This window comes from Acomys minous (genome assembly GCF_964271855.1).
Source record: "Acomys minous genome assembly, chromosome: 2".
Taxonomy (NCBI): Eukaryota; Metazoa; Chordata; class Mammalia; order Rodentia; family Muridae; genus Acomys; species Acomys minous.
Genome location: NC_140484.1, coordinates 84,616,641 through 84,629,075, shown reverse-complemented (window position 1 = coordinate 84,629,075; position 12,435 = coordinate 84,616,641). Strand labels below are relative to the sequence as shown.

At 56.4% G+C, this 12,435-nt stretch overlaps 1 protein-coding gene across 1 annotated transcript in view; it reads right to left on the bottom strand.

The window, feature by feature from the left end:
* The window catches only part of LRRC4B (leucine rich repeat containing 4B), a 40,741-nt gene extending 36,199 nt beyond the window's left edge, over positions 1-4,542 (bottom strand). The window contains exon 1 of the mRNA XM_084770937.1: positions 4,415-4,542. The gene's annotated coding sequence lies outside the window, so the exon portion shown is untranslated. The remainder of the gene's footprint in view (positions 1-4,414) is intronic.
* Positions 4,543-12,435: the final 7,893 nt, after the last annotated feature.

Genomic DNA, 12,435 nt, shown 5'->3' with positions numbered 1-12,435 from the left:
AGATTCTAGGCAGAAGCACTACCTCTGAGCCACACCCCTAGTCCCTTATTGGAGGATTTCAGACAGGGGCTCTACCACTGAGCCACATCCCAGCCCCTCACTGGGGGATTCTAGGCAGGGGCTCTACCCCTGAGCCACATCCCAGCCCCTCACTGGGGGATTCTAGGCAGGGGCTCTATCCCTGAGCCACACCCCAGGCCCCTCTAGGCACTTGCTTTACCTCTGACCCATGACGCAGTGCTCTTAAAATTGTTTTCTTTTAGATTTATTTTTACTATTTTACTTGTGTGGGTGTTTTGCTCACATGTATGTCTGTGCATAGTTAGTTTGATTTTGCTTTTATTTTTGAGACAGGGTTCCTCTTGTATAGCCAGGTCATCGATGCCCAAACCAGTCTTTTTTTTTTTTTTTTTAAATCTTAAGGCAGGGTCTTGCTGGGTGGTCTAGTGGTCTAGACTAGTTTTGAACTTGTCATCCTCCTCCCTTAGCCTCCCAAGTGGCTGAGATGACAGGCCTGTGTCACCAGGCCAGGATCGGATTTTTAACAACTTTTTAGAAGTTCAAATGTCCACCAGTGTCTAACATCCTAGTCTCGGTCCTGCTGTGCAAAGCAATGGTTCCAGACACACGTGGCAGTGTGCAGAGTGGCCGAGGGTGGCCTCTTCTGGAGATCTTTGACCTTGGAGAGGGCACTTCATACCTATGGGCCACAGTCTCCTGTCAGACTTGATAAGGTGACAGTGCCTCCCCACAAGGAATGGAATAAACCCTGTGCAGTCTTGGCTCAGAGGCACCCCGGAAATACTGCTGAGACTGAACCAGGCTCTCGTCCCAGGGTTTTCTAGGCAAGATCAGAGCTTTCCTCTGCACCATGGAGCTCCCCACTTTCCTCACAGAGTCAAAACGCAGGCACCTGCCACTGCCCTCACCTCCTTCCCTCTGCCCTCATTAGCTCTTACTCAGCTCAACTGGCCCAAACCCTACAGAAACCCACAGACACACTCGCAGTGCACTCTGGGATGGGCTCCAGCCAGCCCTAAAGCATCCACCCTCTGCCATCTCTAGGTCTTTGCAGACCCCCCCCCCCATCCAGCATTACCATGACAACAGCCCAGCATGAGTTTCCAGGCAACAAGGGGGCATCTTGCTACCCTCTATTTGGTAAAACCGTTCTACTCTCAGGACCAGGAAGAGAGGCTTCTTCTGTCAGGAAGCAGGAACCCTGAAACTTAGACACAAGCTTGTCTCCCTACAGGGCTCTGGGGAGAACATGGGTGAACTCCTCATGGCTGCTGGTCATGGTCAACCCCATCAAGGAGCCAGCATCTGCCCCCTGACATGGAGGTGAGACCACATCCTCATTTTTCTGTGTCTGGGGGGGGGGCTCCTGTTCTCCATTCCTACCCAAAGGTACAGTTGCCCTCTAAGCCCCCAGGGAAACTCAGTGTGCCATTGACTGTGAGCTGACACAGCAGAGAGTGAGACTGTTGGGCGTGCAGCTGGTGCCCCAGTGGCGGCCAGTGGAGGAAGACAGGCCATGCGTGACGTGGTGGCTGCTTGCAGGGCCACCTGCAAGGTAGCCGTCAACCCTGGGAACCTGCATGTGGGCTCCTCTCCAGCTAAGGGACTCTCCCAGCTGTTGGCACAGGTGGCCGCAGGAGGTGGCTGTGCTCCCCCCTCCCCCCCCTCCGTGGCTTCTCTTCCTGCCCCACCAAGTCTCTTTCTTACTCTGTGGACACCTGTTGTTTGGGGACAGATTCTCACGATATAGCCCTGCCTGGGTTGTCATAGGCCATTGAGTGGTGGGGTCACAGGGGACCACAGGCCTCAGGGACAAGTCAGGGATATGGGAGACGCAAGGCTGATGCAGAAGGCTGACAGGAAGTCCCAGATTGAGGATGGTGGATCAGCCCCCTGCCCTGGGCGGATGGGGGGGGTGTGGGAGGCTAAGAGGGGGGTTAGGCAGATAGATAGAGAGATAGATAGATACAAGGTATCACCTAGCAGAGAAGATGGGTTGGGCATAGGAACGGATGCTGGGGAGGGAGCACTGGCAGGAAAGCGGAGTCCTTGCAAGAGGCAAAGCTGAGCATCTTCTGCTGCAGAGTAGCTTTTACGGTGTGGTGTGCTAGCGCTCTGCCAGCCGTCAGGGGCCCTCTGAGCCTCAGTTCGGCCTGAGATGACAGATCTTGGTGAAGCTACCTCCTGGCTCCTAGGGGTGTGAGGGGCAACTGCAGTTGCCCAGGGGCTCCCCAGATCCTGGCATCTGTCTGGCACACTCTCTTCCACCATAGCCCACTGCAATGTTGTGGACAGTGGGGTTACTCATTTGTACAGTTGCAGGCGGGGCCAGCTGCAGGGCCTCGCTTGCTTTAGGCTTTCTGTCCCTGAGAGGAGCATGTGCGCAGGAAAGCCTCGGCCTTTGTCCTACCCTCCAAGTCACCGTGAGCACAGGATTCCAGATGTGGAGACTTCCTCCACGGTGTGTGCGTGCATGTGCGTGGAGTGTGAGTGTGTGCTGCTTGCACACTCCTCTCTGCTTCTGGGTGGCAGAATATTCTCTAGCTCTGGGAGAGTGGTTCGTGGGTCCCAGGCTCCCTGAGTCTGTGGCTCTGGGTCTCTGTCCGCTCAGTGGGAATGTGTGTCCTTCCTACCTCCCGACTGACTTCCCTTAAAGGAAAGTCTATCTGTGTCTGTCTCCTCTGTCTCTCTCCCTTTGTCTGTCTGCCTGTCTTCCCTGCAGTAAACCCGTGTGTGTGTGTGTGTGTGTGTGTGTGTGTGTGTGTGTGTGTGTGTGTGGCCATTCCTCCCTCTGGCTCCCCATCTCTGTGTGCTCCCTTTTGAGTGTCTCCCAACAGCCTCTCTTTGGCTTCCGTTTTTCTTCTGTGTGTATTTGAATAATCAGGTGGCGGAGGACCAGAAGGACTCCGAGAAGGCCCAGGAAGGAGGAGGCAGGTGGGAAGGGGACGGGGAAGCCTCGAAGTGCAGCAGTCATCAGGCAGAAGATGCTCCAAAGGAAGTGGCTGAGCCTGGTCAGGGGTCTGGGGTAGGAGCAGTGGGGAAGGGAGCTGCCCCGACCAAGAGGGAAAGCCTCCTCGGCTCGGCTCGGCTAGGCTACTACAGCTGCACTGGAACCCAGAGTTCCTGTCTGGCGCTGCTCGGCTGGACTCGGGATGTGAGGTGCATAGCGATGGGTGATGCGGAGGGAGGCGCGACTGCAGCTCCCAGCTGGGGAGGGGGCGAGGAGGGGCACCCCAGGCTCCTCCACTGCCCAGCTGGGGTGCTCCCCGGGAGGATTCCCCAGCCAGTGGAAAGGCACCCGAGGCTGCAGGGCAAGGAAGGGCCAGAGGTGGGAGTGCCCAGAGAGGAAATGGTGCTCAAGAACACTGGGGAGGCTCAGAACCTAGGGGAGAGATTGGTCCCCCAGCCCTAGAGGTGGAGTCCGGAGAAACTGACAGTGGAGACCTGGGACGGACCGACCCTGAGCTTTTGGCCTGGGATTGACAGCTAGGAGAAAGGAGACTGGGAGAGGGTTCTGGAGAGGGTCTGAGATTTAGGGGTGGGCAGGATACAAGTACCCTAGGTGAGAAGACGGGAAGACAGATCTTTGAAGGAAGAAGGGTCAACGACTGGGGCCTCCAAAAGATCTGGGTTGAGGAGAAAGGGGGTGCCAGCAAGCAAGGTTCCGGGCTCAAGGCAAGAAGAATGAGGCCTAGAGGAACGCAGACCGAAGCTGGGTGGGTCTCCTGGAAGGAGGGTGGAAGGATAGGGTGCTCTAGGGAGAGGGTCAGCGATGGGCCGATAAGCGGAAGCGCAGTTATAAGGCCGTGGAAGAACAGGTGTGAGGGAGGCCCGTAGTGACTGGGGAGGTCCCCTCGAGAAGAGCCCCGGTGAGCTAGGGTCCTAAGGAGACACGCGAGGACCGCAGCCCTGAGGCCTGATGCGGGTCAAGGAAAGGGGGTCCTGGGAGGAGGGAGGGGCGGGACGCGCAGTCAAAGGGACGGGGGGGGGTCGGTGCTGGGGAGTGGGATCTGAGGCTGCCTCCCTCTCCAGTCACCCCCTCTTGGCTTTCCCATGTTCACTTCCCAAACTCCCCGGCTCTCCCCGGTTGCCACGGCAACCGCTCCTGCCAGGCGCGGTCACCAAGGAAACCCCGTGCCCGCCTCTCCCCCTCCCCATCGCCCGCACGCCCCCCGGCGGCGGGGAGGAGGGCGTGGGGGAGCCGACTCCCGCCCCGGGCCGCAGCCGGTCCGACAGCTGCGGTCGCCCCGCCGGGGGCGCCTGTCCAGGATCCCAGCCCGCATCCCGGTTCTGCGTCTCCCTTCAGTCCGCCCAATCCTCGATCCGCGTCCCCATCTAGCCCCGCACCAGCCCGGTCCTGCCCCGTCCCCGCGCGCCGCGCGCTCCGACTCACCGCGGGCTCCGGGCTCCCGGCGAGGGGCGGCATGCCCCGAGGGGTCCGCTCGGGGCGCGGGGCCTGGGCCGGGGGCGTCCTCGGGGTCGCGGCTCCGCCCCCGCCCGGCCCGCCGCCCGCCCGCGCACCGCGCTCGCCGCCTGCCAGCCTGGCCGCCGCCCGCCTCCGCCGCGGCCCTGCCGCTCCCCCCACCCACCCCCCCAGGCCCCGGCCCGGCCCGGCCCCCGCTCGGACGGTGCGGCAGCCGCCGAGAGCAGCCGAGAGTCCCGCGGACGCGAGCGGAATACTGATGCTGGTGGGGAGCGGGAGGAGGAGGAGGAGGAGGGAGGAGGAGGAGGAGGAGGGAGGGAGGGAGGGCGCTGAGGGGAGAGTGGCCGGGGAAGCTGGGGAGGGAGGGCAGGAGAGGCGGCGAGGAAGGGGGAGGGGGCACAGGGAGGGAGACGGGAAAGGGAGGATGGAGGGAAGGGGAGCCAGAGCCAAGGGGGAAGGGAGCAAAGGAGGGAAGGGAGGGAGAAGGAGAGGGAAGGAGGAGGGAGATGGGAGAGAAAGGGGAGTGGAGGAGAGAAAGGGTTTTAGGAGAAGAGGAAGAGTAAGCGGCGTTGGGAGGGAGGGAGGAGGGGGGTGGGGTTCGAACTTAGAGAACTCTGAGACCTCTGTAGACTGGGTGGGATGGAGGAGACCTGATGGGCATTGCGGGGAAAGTGGGGAAGAGGGAGGTGGGAAAGCGGGAGAGCAGTGGGGGCGGGGGGGGGGCGGGGACGCCGGGAAGGAATGGGGTGAGGGGAGGGGAAGAGAAGGAAAGCCAAAGAAGTATAGGGAGGGGGCCAGAGGAAGTAGGAAGCACGAGGGTTAATGCTGCTAATTCCAGAAGGAAGTGGCAGGACCAGACAGTGGGTCGTGTAGAGAGGCCCGGGGAGGCAGTAGAGCTCGGCAGGTATTGGGAGGCCAGGACAAGGAGTTGTTCTCGAACTTCTCATCAGATGAGAAGATGGAGTCTCTCTCCATTCCAGGAAGGAAGGGCTTTGGAGGGAGTGTCACGTGGAGAGTGGAGCCTGTCTTGGGCCTGTCAGGGGTGCTGGCTCGGAGCCCCCACCCGAGACCTGTCAGGCAAGGCCCAGCCTCCTCTATGCTCTCACCTTCCCAGGTGCAAGAGGAGGGTGCTGGGACACGCTGAGAGGTGCGAAGCTCTCTGTTGCCAGCCTAGGGGAGAGGGGGTGGGGCAGGATGCCTGGGAGAGGTCACAAGGGTGCCACTCTTCTCCACTTAGCTGTGGATGTTCTCACCTGCTCACTGACCCCCCCTCCCCCTCCCTCCCCCTCCCTCCCCCACCTCCCGCAAAGGCTGGGCACTGAGGAAGGGTCCTTGGACAAGAACCTAGGAGGGCTGAGAGGAGGCAGGGTTCATTCCAGCCTGGCACCACGAATTCTTACAGTATTAAAGACATGCGCCCCCTCCCCCAAGGCCTGGCCACTAACTTAGGAGAGGGAAGAAGGGAAGAGATTAAGGCCCCTTCTCTAAGGGCCAGGGGCCTTGTCCTTAAAACCCTCCGACAGCTTGAGATCAGGTGGGCAGCCCAGGGAGCTGGAAGGAAAAGAGCCACACCCCTTGGGAGTGACCTAGAGTTCACAGAGTGGTGAGGTCATGGGTGGGTGCCTTAGAAACAGCTGGAATGGGTACTGGGGGACACACAGATCTGAAAGCCACGGAGGACAACCAAAGAGAGGAGGGCCCAGCCAGGACCAGAGCCTACGAGGTGGCCAGCAGTGCTGAAATCTGGTGACGAGCCACAATGAGAGACTTGGTAAAGATCTAGGGTCCCTGGTGGCACCCCAGGTCTTGCCTGTCTGCTGGGGAGCAGGATTCTTGGTTTTAGGGTAAGCTGCTAGGACTGTGGGTGTGTGGAGGCTGAAGGCCTGCAGGCCCCTGCTCATCCACCCAGTGGTCACAAGAGAGTCCATCGGGGGTGGCAGGAGGGAAGCTTCTGGTTGTCTTGGACTCAGGCTTGCCTGTCTGGGTAGAGGAAGGGGTGGACGGGCAAGCCCCTGACCCTGGCCAGCTCACAGTCTTAGGGACAGGGTAACTCAAGGGTCTGTTGCAGGGGTGCACAGACCATAAAGAGAATAAGAGAACAGGAAGGAGCTAGAGGCTGGTAGGGGGGTGGGGCTGAGAGACCCACAGGCCTGGGGGAGGTGGCCTTGCATCCAGGCCTGGATACTAAGGAAGAAGTAGGAGCAGGCAAGGTGGGGCCGTCAGATGATAGCAGTGGAGGGGGGGGCTCTTCTGAGAGGAGCAGAGACACAGAGAGGCAGGAAGAGGCAGAGACTTCAGCAGATGCAAGGCCAACATCCGCGCCACCTAGTTCTGTGCAGCCCAGTCCCACCTCAGTTCTGCCCTGACGCCCTAACCTTCAGCCAAGGCTGGCCCTGGATTAGCAGCAACCTCCAGACAGGGTCTCAAGGAACGCAGGCTAGCCTCGAACTCACAACGTAAAGGAGGATGGCCTTGAACTTCTGATGCTTCTGTGTGTCACATGACTTGTGCTAAACATGGAACCTACCGGTGCTAGCATTGGAGGCACATGCTCTACCTACTGTGTCATAGCCTTGTCCCTTCACCGGTGTTTTCGGCGTGGCTTTGCACACACTGGAACTTCCGTTCGGTGGGTCTTACGGTTTGGGCTTGAGAAGCCTCCTGCAGATTCATGCACTGAGCATTGGGGTCACCAGCTGGTGGCACCATTTTGATGTCTAGCAGAAGTGGGCCATTGGGGTTGGCCTTTGAAGGTCTAGATCTCTACTCCTGGGCCCTTGCCATGTGAATAGCTTCAGCCTCCTACCTCGGTGACAGGTGTCTTCTTAGGAAACAGGAAGACCCCAGGAACAGCAATCCATGATGCACTGACCTCCAACATCAGCCCCCAGAACATAGTGAACCCCCAACACCAAGCTTCCCCAGTACACACTGAGACCCCCACACACCAAGCTTCCACAGGACACACTGAGACACCCCCATAGGACACACTGAGACCCCCACACACCAAGCTTCCACAGGACACACTGAGACACCCCCATAGGACACACTGAGACCCCCACACACCAAGCTCCCCCAGGACACACTGAAATCACCAACATCAGCCCCCAGAACACATTGGCCCCCACATTAGGCTTCTTCTCCAGGACACACCGAGATCCCCAACACCAGCTGCCCCTAGAACGCAGTGAAACTTCTCAGAAACTGTGAGCAAAAGTCCTCCCTACGCCCCCCCCCCCCCGAAACTGTCTGTGTGGTATTTTTGTTCCCAAACCATCAGAATAGCTGTAGAGCAGGAGGAGACAGGCAGTGATCCTTCAAGCCACAAAGGCTTGAAGATGCACATGATCTCGAGACACCAGGCTAGAGGCTTCCAGCGTCCGTGGAGAGGCCATTGTGACAGTGGTGTGCACCAGCATTCTAGCACCAAGCAGGAGGAGAAACGTCCTCAGGGTGGCTGGGCAGCCGAGGCAGGCTCAGCAAGAGACCCCGGCTCACAGGAGGTGAAGGGGCGGGAGAGACAGCTCCGCAGTTAAGAGCCCTGGCTGCTCTCCCAGGGACCCCATTCCCAGCACCCACATGGCAGGTCACAGTCATCTCCAGCGTCAGCCTCGGTGCACCCAGGGCTCTCTTCTGGCCTCTGAGGGCACCAGGCACTCGTGTGATGCATGTGCATACATGAAGGCAAAATACTCATACACATAAAATTTAAAAAAAAACAAAAGCAAAGAGCAACTGAGAAATACATTTGACAATGACTTCAAAATAAAAAAAAAAAAACATAAAAGCAAAGAGCAACTGAGAAAGACATTTGACAATGACTTCTGCTTTCTTCACGTACATATACACAACTACATACACAAGCCTGCACACACATATACATATATGCATATAGACATATCTACACATAAAGGAACAAATAGACATGTACTTCTGCACATACATGCACACATGCACATGTACACCATACATGTACCTCTACATATACATGGCTGCACATACATGTGCACATACACACACCACACATGTGTGCACTACATATGTGCACATAAACACACCTGCATACTCTCATGCACACACAGCATGTATGTGTACGCACACATACATGGATCATGCACACAAAACCAAAACCAGGTTAAGCAGCTCATAATAACCACCACTCGTGAGGTTGAGGCAGAAGGATAGAGTCTGAATCCAGTCTGAGCTATGTATTAAGACCCTGTCTCCAAACACAACATCAAAACAGTGGAGGGGGTGGGGTGGGGATGAGGCTTCGATGGGTAAGGGCTCTTGTCATCAAGCCTGCTGGCCTGAGTTGATTACTGGAGCCTACATGGGGAAGATAGAGAGCTGACTTAGGGCTGACTAGAAATAATGTGACCTTCCGGCCAGCGGCTTGCGACTTTTCCATGGTGACACCAGGAAGGGGCTGCAGCTTCTGCGTCACTTGCTGGGCTGTTGTGCCTTGGGTCTATGCGGGTTTCTGAGCTGATAGACTTCTCAAGGCTGCCCGGGTAGGGAGGAAGCTGCCCCTTCCACAGAGAGGCGCCCAGTCTTCAGCCCTCCCTTCAGAAATCAAGGGCCAGAACTTCCTAGCCAAGCCCTTCCCTGGTTCCCGACTTTCAGGAAGCTTAAGACCGAGAATGAGGTGGTTTTGCTGTTTGAAGCCACTAAGAGCATCGGGGTGATTTGTTATGCAGCAATGGGTTACTACGACAACGAGGAACACAAACCACTCCCATTTTATCTTGGCCAATGTGAGGCCACCCTCAGGGAGTGGGAAATGTGACTAGAATGGGCACGTGTGCCACCTTGAGCTTGGTTTCAATGTGTGATTTCCCACAAGCCTTGGGGGAAATGGCTGCTTCCGTCCCTAGCAATGGGAAATACTTAGTAACCTAGACAGAGCTTCTGTACCCGGAAGCCAGCTGTAAATAGGCGCCACAGGAGCCCTCTGGACTGAGTCCCACTCACAAATACAGAGATTCAAAAAGAATGGAAGGTACTGTGTTTTTGTGTGATGCACATGTATGCGTGTGTTTATGCATATACACATTATTACAGCTAGCATCAGTATGGCAGTGCCCTCGTGGTGGAAAGAGTGATGGATCATAACTGATATCTTCTGCTTGTTTTTTGAGGCAGGGTTCTCAAGTAGCCCAGGCTAGCCTCAAATTCCCTAGGTAACTGAGGATAACCGTGAACTCCTGATTGTCTTGCCTAAGCCTATGAGGACCAGGATGATGGGCCTTGAAGTTTAGCACAATCGGCTTCTAGTTCTCTCTGTTGCCTTCTCTGCCAAGATCTGAAGGGCTACAGCCATGTGGGTGAGCTGCCTTGTGCCTCGCAACCACAGCCATGAAACTTAGCCACCTCCATGTCGGCCATGATGAACTGGACCCTTCAAACTGTGAGCCAAGTAAATCCTCCCACTCTCCAGCAGCTTCTTATTAGAGCCAGGAGCACGCTAGACACTGAAGGATCAGCTAGCAGATCCAGAGTATGAGGCACTCTTGAGGACAACCAACATACCAGTCTGTTCAGAAAGACTGTGCTTGGTGTCACAGGCCTATCATCCCAGCTGCTTGAGAGGCTTAGACAGGAAGATCATGAACTCAAGGCCACTCTGGTCTGCAGAACGAGTTCAAGGACAGACTGAGCAATTTAGGAAAACTTTGCCTCAAAATAAGTAAAAAGAGTTCTGGGGTGTGGTTCAGAGGTAGAGCCTCTGTCCAGAATCCCCCAGTGAGGGGCTGAGGCATGGCTCAGTGGTAGAGGCCCTGCCTAGAATTCCCCAGTGAGGGGCTGAGCGTGGCTCAGTGGTGGAGCCCCTGCCTAGAATCCCCCAGTGAGGGGCTGGAGTGTGGCTCAGTGGTAGAGCCCCTGCCTAGAATCCCCCAGTGAGGGGCTGAGCATGGCTCAGTGGTGGAGCCTCTGTCCAGAATCCCCCAGTTAGGGGCTGGGGTGTGGTGCAGTGGTATAGCACTTGCAGTCCTAGGTTCAATCTTTAGTTCCTTAAAAAACAACAATAACAACAAACAAAAAAGCAAAAAACAGTGGATAGCCTGCTCTGGTCTGAGAGTAGAGATCACGCGGGTACAGTGTGTGGCTCCTGCTGCCATCCTAGTTTAAAGACTCTTTGTATTAAAATTTTTAATTAGTTTACTTTTCATGTATGTGTATGGTGTTTTACCCGGATGTATGTTTGTGCACCATGTGTGTGCAGTGCCCATGAAAGCCAGAAGAAGGTGCCAGATCCTTTGGAATTGTAGTGAGCTGGCACGTGGATGCTGGTCATTGAACTCAGGTCCTCTGTAAAAGCATCCAGCCCCAGAAGCATCTCGTTAAAGGCCCAGGGGATAGTTTTCGAATGACTGGGATGGTGTGAACTTGGACTTCCTTAGAAGCATCATGGAGCTGGTGCTACTGTCAATTAGATGGACTGGGAGATGACACTGCAGTCACAGGACAGGCTGTGGACCTCTCTGGAGGGCCACACAAAAACACGCATGTCTGATGGACAAGTTCACGATGATGAAAGTAAACTGTGGGTACTGCGGCCAGGTCTGAAGGCTTGGTCCCAAGCTGGTAGGAAGTTGTAAAGCCTTCAGGAAGTGAGGGTCTAGCTGGAGGAAGTGGGTCACAAGGGGGAGGGGCTTAAAGCTTCACATCCTTGCCCCGCTTCCTGCCCCATCTCTGCTTTCTCAAGTATCAAGACTTCAGAGTCCAGGCTCCTGCTCCCTCTACCATGGAGCCACCTGCTGCTGTGTCTTCCTTCTGGAAACCGCAGTACAGCCTTTTTCAAGCTTTTTTTTTTTTTTTTGCCAGGTGTTTGGTCAGAGTGAGAAAGGTCCCTGACAGTGGATTATGCACACTTACCTCAGTTTTTCCAGTTGTCGTGCGTATTGTCACCCACGGCAAGCCCCTCACCCGACCCCCCTCTAGCGCAGCACTCCACCTCTGCACGGCGGTTAAGAGTGCTGGGTATCACCCGCCTTGAGTCATTACCATGCTACGCCCCAGTACAGCTCCCGTCCTGTGGAGACCATATTCTTGTTCATTTCCATGAAGCCCCAAAGGCACTGCTCTCAGGCCTCCATCACCTGACGCACCAGCATGGAGGGGTTTCTTACTCTGTCTCTACTTCCTGGCCCCTAACCCTGGACACAGAGCTCAGGGTCCAGGCTCTCTTTCCAGTTCCCTCTCTCCCACATGGTCCCACATGCAGTGCCTTTCACAGGCACTCAGTCAGTGCCCCCCTCCCAGGGTGCCCAGGCTCCCCCCCCATATGCAGACACATAGATGCCTGACAAGCCTTCCCTATCTGGTGGGCCACGCAGAGCTCGCACAGCCGTGCTACCAGCCCACACACTGGCTCCACGCCAGCCATCCTCACCGTGAAGCACATCAGCTCAGCTGACGAGAGAACGGAGGAAATCGCTTTTCTCTTGCCCGGGTCCAATCCATTATCCATTCCCACAGCACTACGTACAAAATGTATTCATTTCCAAAAGCCCCGCGCTTCCATCACTTCTGCTACCTCAGTGTCAAAAGTCACCCTCTTTCCTAAGGCCGACTGAAGGTTTCCTCACTGGCTTGACCATGGCCACTGTCACATCCCTCCAGACCAGCCTCCGCAGGGTAGCTGGAGTGAACTCAGGGACAAGCATTTGCCGTCACGCTATCTCGGAAAGCAGCGCACTGTGCTCACCATATCTAATGGTCCAAGTCCCCACCCTGGCCTGGTCCTGATGCTGCTCAGCTCCATCACCCTTCACCCAGACTCTGGCTTCTCCTGCTCCTGCGAGCTGACGCACCCCAGCACCTCTTCGCACAGTGCCCTCTGTGGACTGTCTCTCATGGTCTGGTCTCAGTCTGACCACCCTCCTCTCACCCCTGGCCACACTCTCATTGACGATAAAGTCTCCTGTTCACTTCCTTGCTACTCAGCGAGCTTCCTTCCCCAGAAGTAAACCTGAGAACAAAAACCT